The sequence below is a fragment of the Corvus cornix genome, chromosome 1 (assembly GCF_000738735.6).
Source record: "Corvus cornix cornix isolate S_Up_H32 chromosome 1, ASM73873v5, whole genome shotgun sequence".
Lineage (NCBI taxonomy): Eukaryota > Metazoa > Chordata > Aves > Passeriformes > Corvidae > Corvus > Corvus cornix.
The window spans coordinates 3,404,060-3,429,036 of NC_046332.1; the positions used below are offsets into that span (position 1 = coordinate 3,404,060).

The following is a 24,977-nucleotide window of genomic DNA, read 5'->3' on the forward strand; positions in this document are numbered from 1 at the left end:
GCAACAGTGAAAACACTTGCATTAAATTGATATTATTTGTATGAGGTTAAGCTACCTGAGCCCTAAGAGTGGTTCAACAAGTGACAACTTTCATGGAGACTTGAAGGAATAAGTGGATTTAATATCTTAAGTGATTACTCATCTGATTTCTCGTCTAAAGATACTCATCGATAAGGCACCAACTAAGAATCAACCCTGTGCCAGAGGGGGAAAGAAAAGATTTAAGGGTGCAGAAACAGAGTTTTGTTCTGGGATGGCTTTCTGGGATGGACACTGTGCAATCTCCACCAAGCCTGCATAATCAGAGAAAGAACTAAGTCTTTGAGTTCCTACATGCCAAGGCAGAATTAATCGTCCACAAAGAGCAGCAGAGAGAATTTCTTCAGAGGACGTGCATCTTCCCACTCACAGGCACAAGTGGCACTTGGCACACTCCTGGAGCAGGGAGGATATCGAGGTAGGGTTTGAAGGAGACGCACAAAAGCAGAAACACAGCTTTTTCTCTTTCAGGAAAAATAAAAGTGGATCTGGGCTTGAATCATCCTTCAGCTTTCTGAACAGTGGTTGGGGTCAACAGAAACCTTTATATAAAAAGGGGTGTCACAGTCAAAATCCTGCTGTGAGCTAAAAACATACCTTGTAAGTAAAGTTGAGAATTTACTGTTGTAACCTCTGACATGTTCATAGCAGAAACAATGAACTATGATTAATTAACATTTAATCATTACAGAAACAGAAAATGAGAGACTAGAGGGAAAATTCTTAATAATAGAGTTAAAATTATTATATGTACATGCTTTCTATCTCTGGGTTTTTTCTGGTGTCCTTCACTGCCCCTCTGGATATTAAAATTAATCTGTCTGATGTGTGGGGCAGGAGGTAGACAGTGACTCCTCAGCATCCTGAGTCCCCTTCTCTGGAAGGAGTATGATGTTGGTGATTTCTTTTTTGTCCCCCCTTGTGAATGCGCTTGGGGTTGTGTTTGGGTATTTGTTAACACATTTTTACACCTTTCTTTATCAGTGCACAAGGCAACATTACATCCAAATATACTAGAAAAGGCTTTACTTGTGTTGGATGGTCACCTTTGGTTTCTTTGCTGTCCTAAAACTGTTTATGCTCAGTTCCAGGTCTATAATCTTTAGGTGCCTCCCCATTTCCCTTTTCCTAAACATCTCAGTCTGTACTCCTGTAAATACCCACTTGAGAGGAATTGGCCGTAATCCAAGGACTGTCTCCCTCCACACTGCATCAGAAATATTTCAGTCCACACTGAGTGACTACTTATTGCTAATATCTATGTCAAAAATATGGCTATACCCACTAAGACAAGCAAAGGAAAATGCAAAATACTGCAGTTTAGGAGGAAAAAGTTCTGGCACTGACCAACTGGAAAGCAGCGGGTCCTGGCACACACCAAGCTGGCCATGAGCCAGCAATGCCGTCCTTGCAGGAGCAGAGTCAGAGACAGACTCTTCTCAGAGGTATCCAGACAAGAGGCAATGTGAACAAAACAAAACACATGAAATTCCATTTAAATGCAACCCAAAACTTGTTTTTACTGTAAGGGTGGTGAAACATTGGAGCAGGTTGTCCAGACATGCTGTGGGGTTTCAATCCTTGGAGATATTAAAGATATTCTGCTTGAGCAGGGGTTTGGACCACACAATCTCCACAGACCTGAATCTCTCACAGATTCTGTGAGAAGTGAAACAAATCAGCCACAGCCTCCTGACAGGCAAGCCAAACCAAACTCCAGCTAGTTAAAGACAAAGTCAAGGCAAAGAAAGCTTCGCACCTTCCAGTTTGGAGGGTTTGCCACTTCAAATGTGTGTTTCTATTACAGGAAATACTGCATTTACTGGGCTACTGAGGTGTTCCTTTGCTTTCATTAAGAAAAAAAATAAATATCACAGGTGTAGATGAATAATATATGAAAATATTCTATTTAATTTCCTGTATATCTCTCTTCACTGTACCTGTAGGATTCTACACAAAATAAGCTTTGCTCCTTTTTAATTAATTTTGTCTAGTGTCTCACATTTATGCTGTAAATAATCCACTGATCATGAATTCTCTGTTTGCATTGAATAAACCATTATTGGGGCAACATGAGAAGCATAAATGGCTTGGACATCAACATTTCAGCATTTTTAATTTATACTTGTTATTTAGCATTCAGGCACAGAACTCCTCTGGGGCCTTTTACCCACATCCTCCAAATCAAATAAAAGTCAGACTTCTGAATAAGAAAGAACTGCTGAGCTGACCATGCTGTTGTGCACTAGGGCAGTGTCTTTTTCATTCTGTTTTACACTAGGAAAAAAAACCAGATCATTTTAAAATTATTCGAAACATAAAATTATGAAACCATAGTGCTGAGTTTCACAGTCCTCAGGAATTTCACTGTGGTTTGCATTTCATTTCGTCCTGGAAAGTTTGCATTTCTTTCAGGGAATTTAAGCTCTCTTAGGTTACACAGGAGAACTTAACCCTACAACGAATTTTTAATATGTACCTTCTAAATAGGATATGGTCTAATTAATTCTTTACTCCCAAGTACCCACATTAAACAGCTTTATGAAATGTTCATATATCCCTAGGAAGCCCTAAATAAAAAAACCTGAGATGCATCTAGTGAGTTAACTTCTAATTCTCCTCTGTGGTTAGAGGCAAAACAATGAAAAGATGCAATGATATTTGCCAGTTTGCTCTTTTTTACCCATCAGATTGAGATAAGGTGATGTGAATTTGTAGGTAATGAAAACACCCCTTGCAATTTGTCGATGTTAACTGAACCATCATTCTAAACACACATTATTAAAATTTGTTGTTTCTGCACAAACTTTAATTTCCCTTATTATTATTTTCTCATTTTTCACTCTGACCTGCTCATCCCCATCAGCTGATGCACATGTTGCGCATCTAAAATGCACTTTTGTCTTCTTTTTTTCCCTCACAATATTTAACTTATACACAAGATGAAAAATGTATAAATTAATAGACATCCACCACCAAATCTACTCGGAAAAATGACAGCACTCTCATGACAATATAAAATTTGTGTTTGCTTGGGTTTTTTTAAATGAATTCTGTGTGCACCTGATAAGCAGTGGATCATAGAAGCTCATATCTTTTAGTACAACAGGAGCATAACAGACTTCATGAAGTCCATTTTTTGACTTCAGTACAGCAGCTGCTGGAGGTCACTGAATATTTTTAAATGCAAACTTGTATCTCCTACGAGACAATTCAGCATATCTAACATGTACCCTATCTAAATATTCACAGGCACTTTCTAATTATTTTCAGGATATATCCTGGCATGACAGATCATGCTAACAGCTTCATTAACTCTGCTGTGCAGCACCACTGCATGGACAGTGTGCCCAGCCTAATCTAGGCAAGAAAAACTGTGCAACTCCCCAACTTCAGCAGGATAACAGTTACTCTCTCTCTAGATGTTAATGAGATTGGAAAAGTTTCAGGTGAAGCCATCAGAACATTAATACAAACTGTACTGGTGCTCTATGCAGTTATTTTTTTAGCAGCTCTGCCTGTGCATAGCATTGTTCTTTCATTAAAGAAAACAGATGATGACGCCTTTGACACAGTTCCTTCATTTACAGATTACACAATAATGGAGCTTGGTGGTGTCTGTTTGTAATAATGAAAATTTCATTCAATTCATGTTTAGCTGTGAAAGATTTGATTTTTTCAGTAAATTTTTACCTAAACCCTCACTTAGAGATGGAATAGATGGCCTAGAGATAGCACATTCTTTTCTTCCAAGAATCTCTAAAATTTCAAGTTCATTCATTCACTTTTCCAAAGCTAGATTTCTATAGCTATGGATTACCACCAGTAATAGTTGCTGGAAGGAGGAACAGTTATTTTTCACTGTTTGACCTAAATTAATTTGCCAGGAATTGTTTTGTTTGTAAAACAGCAATAAATAGCAGTAATCTATGTTTCAGGCTTTCCTATCCTTAGTGGGCCCATCTGTATTACAGTGTTTTAACCCAAGTGGTGAGTTGTAAATGGTCAATAAAATTGGAAATTTAACAAGATTTTAAAAAATAAAAAAGAAAAAAAATAAAAGAAGAAAGAAGAAACAAAGCATTTAGACATTTGCTTTGACACCCTATTCAAAATATAAAATACTAAGGAAAGATCAGAACAAGGCAAAGCTACCCTTTCCACAAAACACCACACAAAACTGACCTAAAGTATTTAATGTTTACATTCCAACACCTTTTAAGAATAAAGTTGATGCCTGAGCTGATGTCTTCTCCAAGGCAGTTGTTTTTTCTAGCTGCTGGCAAAGCTGCTGTGTCAGACTTGATTATCTACTAAAGTTTACACAACCTTGTCTTGACTCAGTTCATTTTGTGTGCAGTTTATGCATTGATTAATTGCATAATCAAGCTGTGGCAGCATCAAAGGGGAATCACCTTCTGGCCAAGCCTGAGAGAGCTGCGTTCAATCGTCTCCAGCTGAAGTCACAAAGCCAAATTCAGCTCTGGCAGAAACAGGCAGAGCCCCACTAAGTCAATAAGATAATCAAAGCTTTGTAATTAGATCGATGCAAAGGACAGCAGCAAGGCCTGGCAGAAATCTGCATTGGACATAGGTCCAGATATACCCAGGGCTGACTTTGTCCTGGGAATTTTTTGTACCTTTGAGCAGCTGAGCTGAAGCAGAAATTCAGAGCATTTATGGATCCTGCCAAAGAAAATCAAGAGAGGCAGGCATATATAAAAAGGAACATATTTCACTGTTACCTGATACTTCAGCCTTCTCTGTCTAATGAGAAGCACAGCAACCAAAAATCCCATCTCAAACCTGACGAACTCACTGAGTATAGGATGTACTTTTATATGCAGAGAAGTAGAATGTATTCAAAATTCAAGTCTATCAAGACATATCCATCAGACAATCTTCAATGTCTGCAGTCTGGACACTCTCTTAAGGAAATACTACTGCTCAGGAAGAGCTTCTAAATGATAAAGTTTTGTGCAAAAATTTTAAAACCTTTTAAGAGAGTTGTAAGATATTTTCTGATGTTTCTTTTGGTGAGTGAGGGAGAAGGAAAATTCTGACAATACATGTTATTTTAGCCCCAGTTTAATTCCCTCAGGAAAAAAAAATAAAAAGGAAAAAATAAAAGAGTCTGATTTCAGAAAAGTTTTCACCAGAAAAAGTAGGGAATTTTGTACAGAAGTGTATATTCTGCACAGTGTATATGGTCATGTTCTCTTTCTCTGTCAGGAAATGCTCTTTGAACTCAAAGGCATCTTCTCAAGAATCAGAGTCCCATCATGCTGGGACCTGTGTACTGACAGAAGATTGCACTTCCCTTGACCACAGAACTGTGTATGATCACACTAACTTCCACAGTTATGAAATGGCTGAATAAATCAAGGGTGCTTTCCTCTGCTGGAACCAGATATCAGCTCCATATTTCAAATATCACCATGCCACAGCAGAGCAAGTGCTCTGGCAGCCTTGGGGAAGGCTCCAAATTTTTACTTAGAAACCTTTTCTCTTCTGTTTTTCAGTGTGAAAATATCAGTGCTACTAATGTACTTCTACTCCAATATCAGGAAGAGACGAGAGAAAATTAGTCACCTTGAGTGGAAACCTCAGTAAGTCCAGGGCATATGATTTTGCTGAGGTAAAGCAGAATTTGCAGCTTTCAAGGTTTGGCTTGAGAACTGTTGCTTAGAGGAAATTGAGACAAATGTGTTGCTTTGCCAATACCATTAAGATGAAAAGAGGCTTGTATTAAACAAGAGTGTTCCACTTAGATCATGCACCCAGTTAAAGCTGGCCATCTCAACCTACCCATCGAGCAAAGAGCCCACCCTGATCCTTTTCTCAGGAGTCAGGCTGAGTTGAGCTGTAGCAATTTCTGAACTACAAATGTTCTGAGCTGATGTGGGCCAGCTGCACTTTAACTGAGGCCAGAAGGCATTAACTTTTTCACTACTGCTTCGCTGTGCGCAATTCATCCCACATGTGCACCTGTTGTGACAATACACAGACCCAAAGTGCTGGGATAACTGGCCAGTGGGTAAGTAGCCTAATCAGCTGTACAAAAACATCAGTAAAAACCATCAGAAGTAAAGGCTGATAAGCAGAACAGAAAAAAAATAACCCCATGGGTTATTTTTCCCTTTTGAACAGGCAAAAATATTTACAGCTTTTCCAAAGTGCTGTCACACACTGAGGCATATCAAGCCAAGCGTTTTAGAAGCCTTTTAATTTAGGACGCCTGAGTGACAATACACGAGCCACAGTGAGTGGCAGCCATTCAGTGCAGTGGGGCTCCTCACAAGATTAAGAACTAATCAGTGAGCTCAGCTCTGATCACTGTTTCATGTCCCAGCCAAAGGGATCAAGAGGGCAAGGGATCAGCATGGCACAAAGGTACTTGTCAGCAGACGCTGCTCAGAGATCAGCGTGAGGGTCACCCACTGCGAGGATTAAACTCCCCCAGAGGAGGGGGCAGTGGCAGCCAGGCAGGGAGGGAGAAAATGAGAAAGGAAGGAGATTTCTTCAACAAACCAGCCAGACTGAGAAGGGCAGGGTGGGAAACGGGGCTGCTTATTAAATGGAATAACTTAAGGTGACAGAGTTTCATTTTTTCAGAAGGTCTGTAGCACCCAACTGAGACATACTTTTAGTGAACACTGTCAGCTCATGCCTGCCCACCTCCCTACCCACCAAAGCCTCTTTCTGCTGTCATCCTATAAAAGAAAAAGCTCCCCCAGGTATCATAACACTGACCAAAATATATCTGGAATACAAAAAGATTCAAATATATACGTTTGGGAGTATACTGAATTCAAAATATTTTCACCTTCTGACAAGATCTAAGCTTTCTCCCAGGTGTTATCAGTGGAAAAGGAAACAGATCATGTGAAGACTGCCTGAGGAATCTAAAACTTTTAAGAAGCAGCTGGAAAAGGTGTCAACCAAGGGATTACAATGGATTAACCTTGAAAAATTCTATTCTTCTCAGGTCTGTCTGCTCATAGTTAGGTACCACACGTTGGCTATTAATAGATGTACTGTAAAGGTAGCAGTATTTCAAGATATGTGGTTATCCTTGGCCACCTATCTGGGAGGAGAATCAATCCCCTTTTTGTACTAAATTTCCCTTTAGCTCTCCTTCCCAACTTGTTAAAAACAAACCATGGAAAAAACACCCACCAAATCTCTTAGAATACCAATATGCACACACACAAATGTACAGGCACATATACACCCCCTTCATGCTGCATTTCTACAGCATACATTGAATTCTTCTGCTGTACCTTCTACAACAACCATTGACTACATAATTGAATACACCTGTAATTATTACGTTGCTCCTCTAGGAGATTGACCAGCAGAGCACATCAGCAGATACAAAACAAAGCTTTTTAAAAAAATCTTTTCATTAGCAGACACAATTTGGTCAGTTATTTCTACAAAGAAACCTTGGCTATATTCGCAGGTCGCATACAATTAACTTGTTTTACATATTTAACATTCAAAACCAAACTTGTTTGACAAGACACACCAGAGAGGTTCCTGGAGATCTAAAATCCTCCCCAGGACCTGCAGATTGTTAATGTTCCTGACACACATTTTAACTCACAACCTCCAGTGCTCAAATTCAAATATTTTGTTTACTGATACCCTTGTTAAGCTTTACTAGCCAGCTTAAAATTTAAGCTGTTTCCAACAACTGGCACAACACAGAAATACATTTATTTTAAGACACGTATTACATATGCTTAAAAGTGGAAAAGATAAAAAATATTCTACTCCCCTCCCCTCAGAGCAGATTGGTCACCAAAAGAATTTAAAACCCTGTTAAGAGGAATTGATGCATGGAAAAAATACTCTTGTTATGTGCATTTTAATTAATCACCTCCATAAAGCTCAAAGCCATCTGTTCAATGGGTGGTGAGGAGAAAAAAGATGAGGCTGGAGAAGACAGTCGTGGTGGTATTCAAGTGTACTTAGAGTGGCAATTGCAATACAGAGGTATTGGGCCAGCACAGCTTTGCAGAACATTTAATAGAATATTCCCATAGTTAAAAGAAAGGCTCACAGAGAACATGAGTATTTTAAGGGGAACAAATTCCTAAAGCAATAGTAGGTTCTGTTACAGCAGCAACCAGTTTTCTATTTGAAATACTGACAAAACCTTGAGTACGAAATTCAGCCTTGACAGTGATCCCTAACCACTGAACCCCTGCCTGCATTCCAGGACATGGAATGGGTGGGTTTCACTGGAAACTGTCTCTTGAAACCTGCATTTTCTCCCAGTTTGGCAAATTCTTTGCGAATATAAAAGCCAAAATATCATCAGGTGAGGGCCTTCAATCCCACCTCAAGTAACACATTACACACATCTCACAGGGAAGTAACATTTGGATTATAAGGTTGCATCCATTTCTGAAGGCTACCGATCCCAGCAGCAAGCAGAGACATATTATCTTAGGGTTTTTTTATTTGTTTGGGGAACAAAGCTACAGAAAACATAAGAAAACTGAGAATTCAGTCTGATCCTAGATTCTTCCAAAATGGTTAATTCATACCCTGAATAATAATTGCCATAATTCACCCACTAAGTTTATGTTTAGAGCCTTGTTACCTAATACAGTTTCCCAAAAATAACTATACAGCCAAACTGCTATTCCCATAACATAATTTGATATGGCAAAGCACATATTAACTTTTTTTTTTTTTATATCCTCCACAAAAAAATTTGAGTGCTCCACTGCATTCTCTGGAAAAATCATTAGTCAGTGTCTACATTAACATAATTGATATGTTGAATTGATACTTGAAACAGCTCACAGCTGGTAGCTTGCCGAGTGAGATTTTATGATTTTTCACTTCACAAATGCCTTCTCGGAGAATTTTCCTTGTGTGCACATTTTTGCTTTGGAAAAACTAACAACTGGCAGGCTTTTGAAGTGCTCCACGGTAATTAATGACTCTGATTTACATGTCTACAGTACATTACACAGACACATGTCAGGCTGTAACACTGAGTGCTTAAAAGCTCTGATTCCCCCATCATTGGTCTTGGATTTGCACAGAACAGACACCAACAGCAAAAGTTTTACCCAGCTCCACAATGGCAGGGACCGTGACAGACTTTCCACCAAAATATCCCCTGCATGTGACATCAGCCAACCCACAGCTCGCAGGGGGAAGTCAAGACATCGCCTGATGCGTTTTTAGGACAAACCTGAGCTGGCAGAGGGAGCTCATTGCAGATCAAACCTTTTGAGCTGTATGGTTGCAGTTGCTGTCACTTGGCACCAGGAACATAAAAGCCAAACCCCCTTTTTGTTGAGCCACAGCCCAAAGCCAGCCGGCAAAGCATTTCAACCCCGAAAATCTCCCCAAACTTCAGTTTTGATGTAATTCCACAAATGCTCTAAGCTTACTTTTTTTTTTTTTTTTTTTTCTGATTTTCTTGGGGTTTTTTGGTTTGTTTGTTTCAAGCCCTTCCTCACATCTGACCTTTACTCCTTTTTTAAACAAATGGAATGAACTTGGGACTTACCAAACCAGCTTGACAGACCTTTATGACAGTTGTTTCCCACCCTGCAGGAAATTCATCCCAGGATGGAGTGGTGCTAACACTTTTTTCAGCTTTCTTCCATAAGATTTTGATACTTTTTACCTGAAAAATAAAATAGAGTGAAAATATGAAAATAAGGCAGTCATCTTTAAGCTTATATTTTAAAAACAGCAATCAGAATTCTGTGATTTTTGTGCTCTTCCCCCCCCCCCCCCCCAAATAATGTCACATTTCTTTTTCACTTAAGGAAGCTTAAGAAGAACAGAGTGTAGTGGGTAAAGCACCCCTGAAGTCTTACACTTCTTCCACACATCTACCTTCTTTAGGTGCCTTTTCTCATCTCTGCTATCAACAATACCTCATGTGGGTTGCAAATGTCACTGTGAAATACTCACTTTTTAAAAGGAAAAATTATTCTCAAAGAAATCCAAGGAAAACCACTCACTTTAAACATCCCATTTCAAGCAAGAAATTTTCCATCTCACAAATAAAACAGTTATTCTAAAAGCACGCAAAATAAATCTGGTGGGTGAGTCACAAAGACCTCACAAAACTCTGTTTTTACAGCTATATCATTGAGACCAAATTAAGCTTGACAGTTTCCTTTAAAATAAATTATTAAGTTAGAGATCATGGAATAAATAGCACTTGATAAAAAAATAGCCTTCTTATTCTCTAAAAATGTTTAGAATCAGGGAAAAGAGATCTTAATCTCCAGCTGAATGAAATCGATCTATCGAGGTAAGAAAGTACCAGTGGATGCAATATGAGAAAACAGCTCTGCATTAATTTCATCTCTGCTTTCTAGAGTGATAAGGGACTTCTTTCCTTGACTTTTTCTCATGCTATACAGGCCAATTCTAAGGCTCTCTCCCACTACACATGCCAAGTTATTTTTTTGTAATGACATGAGAAGGAAAAATGCATGCTTGGTAGGAAAAGGGGAACAAAGAAGCTCTACTAAATCAACACTTGTTTAGATCCAAGGAAAAGAGGAATTCTATTGACACAGACTCATATAGCAGGATATCTCTTCCTAAGTAAACACCTGCATGATCTCCTTGCTTGAAGGGAAATCAATTGAGTTGTGCTTATCTCTTAAATTAATTATCAATTAATGAATTCTATGTATTTATTAAATTTGTTATTAATATGTTATTCTTCATTGTATTCACTCCTTTCCTAATAATTAAATATTTGTTTGTGTCTCCAAGGCTATTAAAAAGATATCCACAAGAGTAATTATGAGGACATTCTAGTCCCTTTTACCTCAGAAGAGATAAGAGATTTTCATGAAAGTGTCTGGAAGTGTCTTTCACTGTTTCAGAGCTCACAGACTTTCCATTAAAATAATAATAAAAATTATAACAGTTAAATGGCCATTCCAGCTCCAGAAGTTTTAAGATTTTAAACACATGAAACAGAAGGGAATAAGATTCCCACAATGACATGAAATACTGTAGGAGAGATCACTTTCAAATCTGGGTGTCATGATGACAGGAAAGCTGAAATCCATGGTTGTGAACAGTCTGTGGCAGCCCAGTGACAACTGAAGCTGGACAGACTGAGGATATTATTTGAGAATGGGGTTTTGACTTGCTCCTCTACAAAGACTGATTAATACTGGAATTGAGGGAGGAAATGAAACCACTTTCAGCAATTCTCCCAGTTCTACATCACTTGGCTGAAACCCAGGAACTGTAATGTGTAATTTTGGTGCTGGAAGACTCCTTTAATTATAAATTGAGGGGAAGGTGGACAGCTCTGGAAGTGCAATGGCTTAACTGATCTTGCTGTCCTACAAATCCCAAGGGACTTGTGACATTAGATTCTGCTGGCTTCCTTCAGGAGACAAATCCTTTTCATCTTAGAAAATACCCATGAGCACATCAGCTAAAATATGTACTGACTTTTAAAAATATATCACTTTCAGTTTTAATTTAGTCAACTTATGTGTACAGTTGGCTTCAATGGTCTTAGAGGTCTTTTCCACCCTAAATGATACTGTGATATTTGCATTTTATGTTCTTATATTCTGGCGTCTTTTCTGTACCAACTTGAGCTATTTAGGATGTGTGGTACAGTATATAACGTGCTGTATAGAATACAATTTCATATCAGTATAGGGAAGTAGATACAAGCACTTCTCTAACAATTTATCAAAATGTTCCATCAAAAATAACTGTACAGGTGATGACATGAAAATTACATAAATCAATATAAAAAAGCAATAATGAATATCAGACAAACAAGATATTAGCATATCATAGAGAAGCAGAGGTAAAGGAGTATCTCAATTATTAAAAGCTTTCCAACCAAAAGAAGATGCTGCTGTCATTGACTTTTGACTTTATACAGTCACAGTGGTGCAGTAAGATGTCACAAGGTCAAAAGATCAAATGCTGTAAATAACTGGTCTTCTCTGTATTAATGAATACTTAGAGAATAAAACCCAAGCTTTGTATTCAAGAATATCTCTATTTATCCAAGCAGCAAGCCAAAAAAAAAAAAAAAAAAGCCATTATCAGAAGCAATTATATTTCTTACTGAAAAACAATTAGTGAAGCAGTTATCTCAAGATGAGATAAAGACCCAAGCTGAAATGCTGTGATTATAATCACATGGCCTGACATGTCTGCATGCCTGCCAGACACAGGAGAGGTAAACCCCTTCTCCCCCTCTGTATTCACTATACCTGAGGGTCAACCACCTTGCAGGATATTCTCCTTCGCCTTTTAACTTCTTCCTACCAAATGATCTCATCAAAATACTCCTCTGAACAGCTATTCTCCAATCATTTCCTCTTTCTTCCACTTAGAAAGAACCATAAAAATAACAGAAAATTTCCTTCTTCTAAAAAAAATTTAAGAAACAAACATTGCATGTGACTCCTAAGTAAATATATTTCCTGATTAAAGGCAGAGCAACTCCATCTGCTCCATCTCTGTGTAGTTCCAGCATTCAGAGAGAATATGTGAGAAACCTGTCAACACTCTGTAAGAGGAGGAGGAATATCATCACACAATTTCACTGAATTTCATAACCAGGCATAAACAGCTGAGTCTAATGCCCACAGGAAAGAAAATATTACACTTTAATTGGGTAGTCTTCTTCAGCAGAGAAGAACCCACAACAGGAAGTACAACAGGAAATAGATCAGGACATAGAAGTTTAAAAGATCTCTCATCCAAAGTATTGCTATCCCTCAGAAGCAGAATATCACACCTGGGCGAGGACAGCGGAAGTTAACAGGAGAAGTGGCACCCACTGGTGACACAGGAGCTAAATAAAAAGGTGAAATACAGCAGTAGGAATTCTTACGCTGGGTTATTCCCACACTGACTTCCCTGTTTCTCTTGGAGTTAAAATCCCTCTTAAGTAAGATAACCACAGGGTTGTCATATCCTTTAATATTTTATTTCTTCTAGGAAAAAGCCTATGAAGGGTCAAATGGTTGTTTACTTGGAAGTCCTTAAGCCAAATACTTTTTTACACTTAATGGTGTAGGAAAAAATATGGCTGATTCTGTGTACGAAACACTTCATCTGTTTGAATAGGAGCAGGAAGGAGGGAGATACTCATAGTTTCAACTTTCATCACCACAGGGAACATGAAAAAAACATGCAAAAAACACATTTTCCCTGCTGTTGTCTATTCTACATTACACCTATAAAATTACTACTGAAAATATACAGTGGAAACAAAGGATTTGGATGCAACAGAAACCACTGGATATGACAACAGAAAAGGCAAATTCTTGAGTGCATGTTATAAAAGTCTCTACTGGAGGAAAGGTTTCATGAACCCTGGTCTGCTCTGCACTCTTCTTATGATCTTTTAGAATGATCAATATTCCAGTTGCCATAAATTTCTTGTTCTCAAGTCACCCTTATGAAAATTAGGCTTTCAATATCAGTACTCTGATTTTAATTAGTTGCCAATACTTCTCTCCTCTTATTTGTACAGATGTTTACAGGGCATTGCCCTTTGCCGGTATTGTGACAATATGGTTTAAAATGAACATCCTTCCTCCTATATTTCTTTTGATGGGAGATGTCTTAAAATAGATTAACAGTCTCATTAGACTGCACTAACCTCCACTACAGAAAGAAAGAAACCATGCTGTACATCACCAGCCTTCAAGGACAAATCTTAAAGGCTTCTCTGTCCTGCTTTGAGCCCTCAACTTATCATTCATAATGAACTTTCCTGCCAAAAGGCACAGCTGTCAACAGGTGACAAATCATTGCATCAAGTGGCAATTTTTCACTTTTGTTGCTCCACTTTCCTCCCTGGCATCCTCTTACAGGATACGTATTTGCTACAGAAATGAATGCATGATGTATTACCAGCCCTTAATTTCTCCAAATTCACTTTCCAAATGACATGGTGAACTTTAGGTTTTGCTCTTACATGGGCAGAGAGGGATAGGACAAGGGAGAATGGTTCTAAACTAAAAAGCAAGAGATTTAGATTAAATGTTAGGAAGAAAAACTTTGCTCAGAGGGTAGTGAGGCACTGGAAGAAGTTGCCCAGAGAAGTTGCCCAGAGAAGTTGCCCCATCCCTGGAGGTGAACCTGTTAATGGATTTTCACTTCAACAGAAAGCAGAGGTTTAAAGGGATTGAGATGCCACCGATGTTTGTACAGCTGACACTTGCAGGGAACTTCCCCACCACAACATGGGACAGTATGGGAAGTATAGCAGGTTCTGGGATATAGGGATGCAAACCTGTGTTGCAGGGGTCCTGAGAAGCAACCAAGGGAAAATTTGAGGAGAAAGAAAGAAAAACGCACACAAGAATCATAGTTAAAAAAAAAAAGCCTTGCTACTTTTGCTGTTCACAGAATGCTTGATGTTTTAAATAAGAAGTTATACACATTGTATGGTCTAAAAAAAGCCAGATAAAACCTTTGGGAACCAAGTACTATCATGGCCAAGCACATAAGTACTCATCCTTGTGTGTCAGGGACTTTCAGAGGTGTGTGACGTGACTACCATTGGCTTTTGAATAATTTCCAGCGAACATTGATCTTGAACAACTGTCATGAACATTCCCATATAGTTCCTCATTCCTGGAGTTGCATCAGTAGGCCCAAGGCTTACTGGAGAGTCCAGGAGATCTACTCCTAAAGAGCTGCACCTTTCTGCAAGCAACTGTGCTGTGGTTCTGTTAGCACAGTTTCAAAAAAATATTTAAGGAAAAAACATGAGTTTTCTTCTGGGATATCATCTATGATCATCCTGGAAGCCAGACCCTCTAGCCTTTCTGTAAGGAACACCAGAATTATCCTTCTCCTGCCCAAACTCACGGCCCTCTCCTTTCTTCTGAAGAAAGTGACCCCATGACTTTTAAAATGTGCACATTTTTGAGCTCTTCCACTAAACCAGGTTGCTCCCAGACTCATCCAGCTTGACATAATCATAGAGCGAACAAATATTTAAAATGCACACTTTGTTCCCAGAAAGCAATGAAGAAGGCTCCTTTTGATTACATACCTAATGACACTTTCCACTAAATCCTCATTTAGCAAAGCACAGCATTCTACCTGCTCTGGCCGTTTCAGTATTTCCAACTTCCTGGTCATGCTAATAATTTGAGGAAGAAAAACCCAATAGCACAGGCAGAACTGTAAAAGATGGGACAAGGGATGCCATTAGCCCTTGTCACATCAAAAATAAAGATTGTAGATCACATCCAAAACTACCTGTCTGCCAGAGTAGTAGCACTTGTACAGATTATCTTAGACCATCATGAGCAAACAAACCCAGAAGTGAACATTGTTTGTGCTGGATTTTTACATCTTGACATTAGCAGTGCTTTTAAGTGGGATTTTTTTGTTGTTGTAAAGGTTAATAAATCAAGGAACAGACATAAGCAATGCAGTAGCAGCCTTCACACATGCTGGGCAATTATGCGTGTAGGGAAGACAAATAGGCAAACTGTTCCAGCAGGATGAAATACTAAATTTTCCACAATGAAGGATTTGCCACTGCCTTGCAAAGAAGGAGAGTGAGAGAGCGATGAGGAAGCGAGTCAGGAGGGAATTCCACATGTGATTTACTAACACACTCACGGCATTTACAGCCATTAAGGCAATCCTTCCTCCAGAGATTCCTCTAATGCTCCCTCTTGGATTGCCAGGAATGAATCCTCACAGCTTCACGGGACTATTATGCTTTGACTGTTTGAATTGTCAGCCCCCTCTCCTGCACATAAATGTAATTCTCATTACAGCTAAAGAGGTCGTGTGGAAGCAATCTAAGGAAAGTAAAATTACAGATTGCTGGTCAAAATTAGCTGTTTACTCCATGCTATGCCAGGATTCATAATTTGCAATTACTTAGTTGCTCAGAAGGCCATCCACACCTTAGAAATGCCAGCTGTCACCACGTGGAGCTGATGTGCACTTGTATGATCAAAAAAACCCGAGAATTAAAAAGGGAACCCAGTGAATAGACCAGCAATGGCCCTTTCAGCTGCACCACCGATGGTAAATAGAGGCAACCATACAGTGAGTGCCTGGATAAAGGAGGGTCTGACCTATTTCTTGTCTATTTCTGCCCTATTTCTTGCTTATTTCTAGACTCTTTCTGGCCCATTTCTTGCCCATTTCTGTTACACTGCAAGTTGTGGTATATGGATACACACCACACATCAAATAAGCATCTACTCAATTTCTACAAACCCACTGGAAACACACTTTTAATTTCCAGACTTTCCCCTTGATTAAATAAAGTATTTAAAGACATATTCTTACTCACAAGTAAGCCCTTCAAAACAGGGTAACATACAAGTTGATATTTAGAGCACGTATTCCTTTAGACAGTAAAAAATGAAATTCAGGATTAATAAAACAAAGTAAATTACTCATTTCTCCCAAGCCCTACTTAAAAACTGTATTTTTCAGGCAAGACAAGGGGTATGCATGGATCACGAATGAAATATTTCCATACACAGGAGTCAGGGTTTTTTTTCCTGCATGCTGTTACTGGATGGAAAGCACATTTTTCAAAAGAAAAAAAAAGAAAATGTAAGAAAAAAATTATAAAAGCAGGTAGAACTTATTTATTGAAAGATCATAATTGGTCTTAGTACGCAGCATTCATTTAGAAACTGTCTTGGGCTTGCTAAATTAAATGTAAGGCTTACAAGGGATAAAATATTTGAAGAACACAGGTGATTTTTATCCTCAGAAGCTGAAAAAAAACCCTTCTTCAAACTGCAGAAAGCCAAATGCATGGATGGAGCAGTTAAAATGAATGTTAGGTATTACAGCACATAAAAGAGTAATCCACACTTCACAAAAAAACCAGGTGGATAAATGGATTTCCTCCCTTGGTTTGCCAAAGTCAGAGCTGGTCACTTTTCAGAGTATATTGTAGAACCTTATAAACATGATTTTTGCCTTCTCTCTCTGTCTCACACACAGAGAGGTCAAAAAGAAGGAGCACCTTGAGTAGCAGTCAGGAGATATTCTCTGGGGACATAACTGGTGACCTATGATCAGCTGTGGACATTAATCTAAAGTAATCCATGCTCATGGTTAAAAAAATTCTGTTTAATAGCCACAGAATACTCTTTGATAGATCAGTATCACATTGTAATACTGATTTAAGTAAATTACACTGCAATTACTGAGTTAATAATGACCTAAACAATACTCAGGCAGGAATTTATTTTTTCTGAGTTCCAGATTTGGTCACATAAAGTCTTTTTCCTGGTTTTTGTCCTAAAAGTGACATGAGAAATGCAACTTAAAAGGAATTAATTAAATATGTTTGTGTTTGTATTGCAGGAGTAGCTGATTGGCAGATAAAGCCTTTCCCTTTTTGGTCACAGGTAGGAATTAAGTTCAGTCAAAAGTGGAACAAGTTTTTCAGTGCTATGTGAAGCGAGGTAATGTCTTCATTGTATTTATAATAGACAAATGCTGATGTTCAAATGAAAAAAAAACCCAAAACAAAACAATCAATGAAGATATCATTATTGCCAATTTTAAGAGAGAATCTAGAGAAATTCCTGACTCTGCATATCAGATCTGTGCCATACTTTCAGAGCTCTTTCCCTCCAGTTCCTCACCTTCATAATGCAGAATCTACCCATGGCTACATCTTAATCTACATGACAGTCAATAATTGGGGAAAAAAAGAAAAAGAAAAAAAGAAACACCAAAAAAAGGAAAAGGTTAGAGAGAAAGAAGAATTATTCTAAGCATGACACATTTAAGCCCTTTATCAGTAAAAAGTAGTCATTGTCAGACCCCCATACAGTAAGTCCCCTCCTGTGCAGCTCCGAAATATCTTAACTTCAAATTTGGCTTTTAAACAGGGAAGAATTCTTTCCAATAATAAGGAAGAAGATTCAAAACATTCTTTTCCAATTGCAGAAAATTAAATACCTATTTCTATTCAAGATATATAAAATATGTTTTGCTCTGATCAAATTTATTTAAATTATATTAAAATGCTTAGCATACTACTTTATTATATATACCCAAAATCATTTCATAATATATTATTTCTGTGAAGAGATTAAAATATTCTGCTGGATGTCTGAATTGTTTGAGAGCAGAATAAATTCCATTATGGCCTCTGCTCACATGACTTTCCTTTCTTTTATTTTTTTAGTGCCTGTCAAGGATTGCGATTGTTTGAAGCAGTTGTTTTAAAAAAGTGTTTTCCAAAAGTTTGAAGAGATTCAGCTGTGGCTCCATTTCATGTTGACCAGGGCTGGTGTGAAATATTTTTGTCACACAGGTACAGGGATCAAGAGCAATGAAATCTATGGCCAATCATTAATATTTTTAGATTTCATTGCAAAGATCAGGGGGACAGGTTATTGAACAAAACTTACTGCAGCAATAAAGACAATTTCGTTCTTGTTATATCAGTGGCAAATTATTTTTCATCAACTCAACATTTATGCATTTTTATCAGCACGTTGACTTTACCCTGAGCTAACAGGGGCTTTACATTTTGCTCTTTTGTAAACTTATGCAAATGCAGGAATTGTTTAAATTAGAATATATTGATTCTAACAATATTTTTCAAAGTCTAAAGAAAACATGGAAGGAAAGACTTTTAAAAAGTACAATTTACTAGAGCTCCAGTAGTCTAAACATCATTTTAAAACAAAGACATTTCAAGAGCTCCAACGCCTTTAGTTGCTGGTATGGGATGAAATAATGTTTCTGGTTCTGCTGCTCTGAACTTAAAGGGGACAAAATCAAATGTAGTTTAAGCAGGTGTCTGCCTCCATGAGAGTAAAGCTTAGCACCCCAATTTGGAAAGAAAGCAATATTACCTTTTTTAATATTGATTTTTGTTTTCTCTGATATCTCATCCAGGAAAAATACGTTACAAAATGCAGAAGTAAACTCTGTACTGTGAAAAGTAATTTTACCTTGATATTAAAAATTACATCAAGGAGTTAAAATACAGAAATCTTGTCATCAAAGGTTTTCCACACACAAGCAGGCAAATTTAAGCACAATACTGATTTCTGACTACTGAGAGGGATTTCCATCTCAGCTGTAACCACGCATTAGCTCCTGATAACACCTTTCTTTCTATTATTATAGATGTCCTTAAAAAGTGAGCCCAAAGTCCTGAACAAAGCTTATGGGTATTTTAGGGCTCCAGAGAAGCAGAGCTGATCTGTGAGCAAACTGTTAGCAGGAGCTGTAACTCAACCAGGGTTGACAATTCCTATCTGAAGGACTTCCCCAGGCAGCCAGCCCTGAGGGGGTGAAAAGCAGGAATGAGCTTTTCTGGATGAAGCTGCAGAGCAGCAGCGAAATATGGGTCTCAGCCCAGTAAATCCCTTTCCCTCCCTGGGGAAAAAAGGCAAAAACTCTCTCAGGTCAGAGTCAAATGAAGGACATTGGCAAACTGCTAATGCAGCCATCAACAACATCCAGAACACACAATTCAAATTACGAGTGTTGCATTATTATTAAATCTAAGAGCTCTCTCTCTCTGTACCCAGCTCATATGCTGATATTAGTGATTTTCTGAGTACGCATTTCCACAGGGATTCTGTCTTCCTCCTCTCTCTGTGGCTCAGGTTGCATTTGCTGGGAAGAAACCATTCCAAATGGGAACACCTGAGATTTGATGATTCAGCTTGTTCTGGGAGTAATGTAGATGGAATTAATTATCCTTAACTCTTTCCCTGCAAAAGCATCTTGATTCTAGGCCTACGTCTATGTAGGCCTAAAAGGTCTGGGCCTAGAACAGCTTCAACTAAAGTACTGTGGTTCTAAAAACATCATTTTGATGTTTTCTATACAAAAATTGAAAATAAACAGATCTTCAGAGCCCTCCTCAGCTTAGACAACTCAGATCTTCTGACATCTTGTGCTGGACAGGGAATCCACTACACAGAAACCCTTACGGAATATGCCACACAGTCTCCCCCCAGTAACAAATATATTATTTTCTTCCTATTGAATTCCTTTAAAACAAGAAAAGCCATGTAAAGCTTCCTTATGGGAGGACTTTAAAATTGATTAAGCCAGATGGTTCCAAAGACTCTTTCTGCAAATTCATTTCTTTGTAGGAAAGGAAGAAGGAAAAAAAATCCTACATTAATTCTCCAGAGCTATTAAAGAAACAAAGCTAACCTTCTTAAATTTCTCAATGGCAATGAGTAGCTCTCAAAACATCTTCAATTAAGTAGTTTAATTTTCTGAATCCAGCTATTATCATCCCACGCAAATTTTACCCCAGCTTTTAGAAAATAGTACTTTTTTTCTTTTCTAATTGACAACATTATTATAAATTAAAATCTATGTTGGACCAAAGGTTAAAAATGTTATGGTTATGTACTGGTTCTGAAGTGGGAAGCAAGACTGTTATTTTCAGCCAGCTACAAGATTTTTATGATCTTCAGCAAGTTAATTAAAGACCAAACAATAGGAACCTTCCAGCTTTTTCTTTTCACTCTTTGGTTTATTAATACATATTAAGCTTCTGGAGCCAGAAATCTTTTCATATTAATTCTACATTCAGAGCTTGATAAAATAGGCATTCCTTCCACAATACCTCATTTTACCTCAATACCCACACAATCTAGTAGCAATAGCAAAAATCTCCTAAAAAGTTGCCTGCAGGAGAGAACTATGAAAATTCAGATGAGTGAAAAAACAGAATCTTTTTAAAAGTGCACCTTTTAGTCCATTGATCATACAAAATAATTTTAGTTCATTTCATAACATTTCAGCAACATTCATTCATAACATTCATTCAACATTCAATAACATTCATTCATACACATGAAAGCAACCTACCATAAGTGGAAAATTGCAGTAAATAAAAAGGCAAATAGTTCAGTTACTGTTTGCAATAACTTAATATCTGTGAACAGCCCTTCTTTGTCAAAGGCATGGAAGGATATCAAGCACAGTTTTGACTTCAGATGCAAGGTGGGCAAGGGAGCCACACTCTGGTCAGTGCCTCCAGGCAGGACAATTTAACATGCAAAAGCAGCTTTCTTGGCTAGGATCAAGTGCAGATGGGCCTGGAAGTGGGAGATGTTTGCTTGGAAATAGCATGGAAAGGGTATGCAAAATGCTGTGGGGTGTGGCTGTTAGAGTAAGGAACTGTGAGTCTGAAGAGTAAAATCAGTGCTGAGAGGCACCTACTTAGAGATCAGCTCTGGCTCGGTGACACACTCTTGAACTGAAGTAGGAAAAAAAGGGCTACACAGAAGAAGAAAAAAAAAAATCTACTCAGAACCACAACACTTCCCCCACTGACAGCTACACATCTATTTACCCATCACCTTTTCATTGAGGTGGAAGTCTGTCTCTCTTTTTGTTTGTGTCAACATGAAACTCTGTAGGCATTAGATTGCTGTTTGAGAATGTCACACTGCCAAGAAGTGAAACAATGATGAAGGTTGTCAGAAAGGGAAGGAAGAATATCTATCATGCTGAAGAAACCTGATAAATAACAGATGACAGAATGTATTCTATGAAACACTGTTAGGAGCATAATCTTCAGGAGGACACTGAATTTGGATCAAAAACAGAAACCAACTTAAATAGTCTCATGTGTTCTTAATGTGAACTACAATAAAACTGCAGAAAATTTTGAAATTAGTCTGTTACAAACATTCCTGGAAAAATTATTTGCAAAGACTGAATATCAACTTGAAATTCAATAGACTGCTAGACTGTTTAAAAAGTAGCAAGGAAATCCTATAAAATTCCTAGTTATATCTTCATAGTTCTTGTTTCACCACTGAAATGATCCTTGCATCTACTCCATTATTTTTACTCTTAGATAAAAATATTTCCCTTTCACAATCATAATATATTACATTAAACACATCTATAATTTTAGTCACAGGTGTAATGAGGGAAAAATAACCCCACCACCTTAATCAAAGGCAGGTTATTTCCACAATCTAGAACTAATCTGAAAGCAGACAGATAGCTCTAAGAAACGCTGCTTTTATCACACAACCGACAGATGTTTCTGAATGGCTTTTTGGTAATTGTCAGATAACCTTGCGTGTCTTGTGAGTGAGCTCTCTCTTAGCTTCTCACTTTAACTTTTGCTATCTTTGTCTCAAAAAACTGAAGCTGACAGTTTGAGGATGGCAAAGTCTTTGCACTGGGGAAGCTTCATTCACCTGTGGGAAGGAAAAGCAGCTCCAAGAAAGGGACTGTGGATCTGTCTGAAATCAAGGAGAGAGTACTGGAGCTGCTTTCAGGCAATACAAAGCAGCTCAGGCATTGTCCTCATCTCTAAGTCTGGAAATACATCCCTAAATAAGCTCTGAATTTTTTTTTTTTTACAGCTTTAAGGAAGCCAGAAATATTACTGCTGTAGTAGGAGTCCTAATTTGAGATCTTAAATACAAACAGAAGATTAAGACTGCAAAATTAAAAATCAAGTTAGGTGCAGGAGACCCTTAGGAAAACAGACACACGTGGGACCTTACACAGACGTGCGGAATCTGGAAGCAAACTTTCAGACGTCATAAATCTGGAAGTGTGGCAAAAAATACCAGTAGGAGGAAAAAAAGCATAGAACACTGGCTCAAGGAACAAAATGTAACAATCTGCATCTAAAGACCATGCAGGCCCTGGAAATTACACTGATAAGAAAAACTGAGATGATGATTACTCGTAAAAAGCTACACAAGTCTATGAACTATTAAATCAATGAAAAAAATACAGATGTGTTCTTTAGATTAATATTTTGAGACTTCACCTAAGTCTAGTCACATAGGAGTTTTTGAAACATTCAATACTACTATGTATTACTTATTAGTCATCATAATGTGCTTTTAAATATTTGTTTAGCACACCTCCTGCAGTAGTCTTTGTTCTCTCCTTTTAATACTGTAAAATTATTTAACTTACTGTACACAATACATATTTGTCAATTATTTTTTCATAAAGCTATGAATTTTGAAATTAGAGTTTATTTTAAGATCTCACCATTTAATAACCACGAAAACCAAGATATCTGAGAGATTTCATTTATTTCACTGTGCAGTGAAATCATAGTGACATTATGGATGCTGGCAAATACTAAATTAGTATTGCATGATTAATCCAGCCAGATTCCTTCATAGTAAAACTCTGACTTAAGCAGAAATATGTATATTCTTACCAAAAAAATAAATCAACCTAAACAAACAAAAATTCAATCTAGAGCCATATTCTGAATTATGACAACTGAGATTGCATCGTGCTGACAACTCCGACTTCATTTCCAGCAGTAAAACAGGTTCATAATCAGGATTTTCTTCTCTTTGTCCACTCAGTCCAATGGAGATATTTATCCTGAAGCCTGTGGATATTTGAGCAGGTCTGTAACCCACTTGGTGGAATGGCCAGGTAATTACCTATGTTTACACAAGAGAAAATTATACACACAAAAATCAAGGTTTGTTTTTATGTGTGTATGTATTTTTTTCCAATATTTCTTAGAATGGAACGTTATTAGAAAAACCAGATTATCTCCTGGCAATAAGGTAATAGCAATTTGGAGGACAAAGAAGACAGAGTAATTTCCTGCAGAGAGAAGTTCCCTAAATAGGTGGGAGTGCAGTAATTGAGATGAAATCGAACATTTATAAATGACACGGAGTAGCAAGAAAAGTTCACAAAGCTCTTCTGAGGAGAGTTCTTTCTACGCCTCTCTTCAGCAGCAGACGTAGGGAGATTTGCTTGGGTTGGTTTCCATTTCAAGCACCAAGGTTCTTTCCTTTCTGAGAGTTAAAAGTCTTGATCTTGTTCAAGGTTTGCAATGACAACTAAAATGAAAATTATCAATCAGCTGTGGCTGCATTAGTCCATCTGCAAACTACCCACCTTTGAAATACTGGCAGGTAATATTTATAAACACCTTAGATCTTCTGGAATCAATACCTTATCCAGGTTTCTCTGCTCTCCAGTGATTTCTGTATTTGTGTAAATTAATAGAAAATGGACATGTATGAAATATGTTCTTTTCGTATAGTTCTCCCTAAAATCATAGTTCTTAATTTGCAAACTTAGGTTAATAAGCAAGAGATTTGAATTGCATTGAGTCAATGAAAACCAAGCCCTTCAATTATTTCCTGAGTGTTGGAAATGCCCACACAGACATCTCTAGCTGCACAAACGAGAACAATGAAAAGCCCAGGCCCAAAAAATCTTAAATCAAAGTAATTCCACAGGTCTCTCAGTTCTTTAATGCAATCATACAGAGCTGAAATGGTGCACATTTAGATTAAGGCAGAGTGATAGGACAGAATATCGAGTAACATTTTAAATGACTAGGATAGATGAAAGCTTTGATAGTAAGGTCTTTTTTCTCTTCAGAATATTCACCCTTTAATATTTTTCCCAAAATGATATCAGTCACCCCATCATTGTCCTTCTTAATCAAATACAGAAATTAAATCAGAGGCACTGATGAGGAAAACCTCAGCAGAAATGTACTTAAGCTTATTGCATACTACTTTCTGATTAGAGATCCAACATCACTTGACAGACTGAGATACATGATTGTATTTTCAATTTGGTATGACTGATATGGCTTATTTTCATTTCAATAAATGAAATTCCTATGTAAAAACTAGAATGTAAACAGGAACTGAACTGCACTCCCAGGACTGCAGTTTTACAGGAAACTACGTGGGTACAATGTTAAATTTTTGTGTGCATGTGTCTTTCCTATTTATATATTTAAGTTGCTTTTTCTCTGAAAAGTCTGAATGGATTTCAAGAGTTCATGGAGAGAGAAGAAAGATGCAGATTATTCAGACAGTGGAAAATAGCTTTTGGGAACAAAGAGGATCTTTGGGTCCACTGTTTTGCTCTACTTATTATAAATAAAAGACTCATTTTTAAATACAAATAATATGGTAGAGTGA

General features: G+C 37.7%; 1 long non-coding RNA gene across 2 annotated transcripts in view; it reads right to left on the reverse strand.

Moving 5' to 3' along the window:
* The window catches only part of LOC104689378, a 285,241-nt gene that overhangs the window by 125,476 nt on the left and 134,788 nt on the right, over positions 1–24,977 (reverse strand). For both annotated transcript variants that reach the window (XR_751779.4, XR_002045405.3), the window contains exon 3: positions 9,578–9,697. This is a non-coding gene — a long non-coding RNA (uncharacterized LOC104689378). The remainder of the gene's footprint in view (positions 1–9,577; positions 9,698–24,977) is intronic.